Here is a 2,156-nt window from a genome sequence, read left to right as displayed (position 1 = left end):
TAATATAATATAATATAATATAATATAATATAATATAATATAATATAATATAATATAATATAATATAATTTAATATAATTTAATATAATATATAATTACCCCAAAATGAAAAGAGGGAAATAAGAAATATTTTATCAATTTAAAAATAAAATGACGTATATTTTTAGGACCAGGAGTGTTTTTAAACAATTAAGAAAATACATAAATAAATAAAAATACATAATACTGCAAAAATACATAAATAAATAAATAAATACAATAATGTTAAACTAAAGGATGATTTTAAAACATAAGTCACTACATCAGAGTAAATTATTAAAAATAAAAAAGTCATTAAAAATTAAATAATTATTAAAAATAATAAGTACTGTATTATGGTAATACAAATATAATGAAAAATTGAGGATAATATAATTACAAAAAAATGGGAAATAAAAGGTATAAATATATACTGTATATTTATTGATAAGTTTGGGGGAGTAATGCAACCTTAATGGTCCTTAATCATAAAAACATTTTATTTATATGCTATAAAATATTATTTATTATCATCATGTTTTTGATGCAACATGTGACCTGGACATGTTTTTGTGAGATTCACCCCAAATTAGTAGATGTGTTGTTTTATCTTTTTATCTTTTCAAACGCATCAAACATCCTTTCGAGGAACATTTAGCTTTTAATGCCAAAATAATGCCAATTGCTTTTATCCAATACAGTGATATTCAGAATTATAAGTGTTACTCGTGTGTCAAAATTTTTGTATGGGGCCACTATCCACACACACACACACACACACACTCAAAACCACAAAACATAATTCTCTCCACACAACCTCCTCTCTCTCTCTCTCTCTCTCTCTCTCTCTCTCTCTCTCTCTCTCTCTCTCTCTCTCTCTCTCTCTCTCTCATTGAGAGCTTTACCTTCCCCTCCCTCCTTTCTCACATTGTACTCTCTCTCTCTCTTTCTCTCTCTCTCTCTCTCCATTTGGAGCTCCTGAATTCACTGGTGAGGTCTTCAGCTTTGGCTCTTCTCTGATATTTAACGGACACATCCAGGACCCCAGCTGGATCAGGATGAACTCCACATTAACGGCCACCCAGCGTGCAGGAAAAGAGTTTGAGGAGCAACAAAAGACAAACTGACGCAGACAGAAAGAGAGAGAAAGAGCGCAAGGAGGAGGACAGAAGGGATTTCTTTCAGAGGGATTCCCCCTCCCAGGGAAACCGAGGTGAGTGCCGACTGCTGTTTCTGATAAAGAAGGAAAGCAACTAGTATTTCCCTCATGTGGGGGACGGATCGCTCCGCTTAATGCTCAGAGAGATGCCAGACTTCTGATGGATGATTGCCATAAACTTGTGCGAGGTTGTGCGTTCGGTCTCGAGCACCAGGTGTCTTTCGTTGTCACTTTTGATTATGACTTTGTGATCTGATGAGAGGACAGAAGCACGTAAGTGCGTTTGTGCAGAAAAACAGAGATTTTGGTCTGTTTTCTAAAAATTTCTTGTTACTAAAAAGTGATATAGTGTTATCATGATCATTTGGATGGTAATAGGACAGTTTGTACATTTGACTATGTTAATAACGTGGAAATACCTCCGTTAGAAAAAGTACTGTTGCAGTGCCATGGTAAAGTGATGGCTTTAGATGTTATAGCATATGTATGTAAATATGTATGATATTTACATAGCAATTAATAGTACTTTTTTGTAAGTGCGTGTTTTCGTTACCCTGCTACCATGGTTTTTGGGGCATATTATCCATGTTTTTTATATACAGTACCATAGTGTTTGTACCATGATACAGTGAGGATTTCAGATGGTAATATAATGCAACTTTGAAATTTAATATGATGCTACAATTCATGTACCATGATAGTTGCATGATATTTCAAGGTACCTCCAAGAATATCATGGTAATAACATGGTCATTTGCGGTACTTTTTTATGCTTATACCATTGTTTTGGACCATGTTTACCATGATCTTATTACCATGGTATATGAATATGATAATCATTTAACACCATAAAAAACACACATACATACACATATACACACACATATATATATATATATATATTACATATATATATATAAATATATATGTATGTGAGTGTGTGCGTGTGTGTGTGTGTGTGCGTGTGTGTGTGTGTGTG

At 32.9% G+C, this 2,156-nt stretch overlaps 1 protein-coding gene across 1 annotated transcript in view; it reads left to right on the top strand.

Annotated features, from left to right (window-relative positions):
• Window positions 1–1,004: 1,004 nt before the first annotated feature.
• shisal1b (shisa like 1b) overlaps window positions 1,005–2,156 on the top strand; it is a 73,914-nt gene continuing 72,762 nt past the window's right edge. Inside the window, exon 1 of the mRNA XM_079809934.1 lies at window positions 1,005–1,231. The gene's annotated coding sequence lies outside the window, so the exon portion shown is untranslated. The remainder of the gene's footprint in view (window positions 1,232–2,156) is intronic.

The sequence above is a fragment of the Gobio gobio genome (genome assembly GCF_949357685.1).
Source record: "Gobio gobio genome assembly, chromosome: 25".
Classification (NCBI taxonomy): domain Eukaryota; kingdom Metazoa; phylum Chordata; class Actinopteri; order Cypriniformes; family Gobionidae; genus Gobio; species Gobio gobio.
This window is presented reverse-complemented; position numbering and strand designations above follow the sequence as displayed.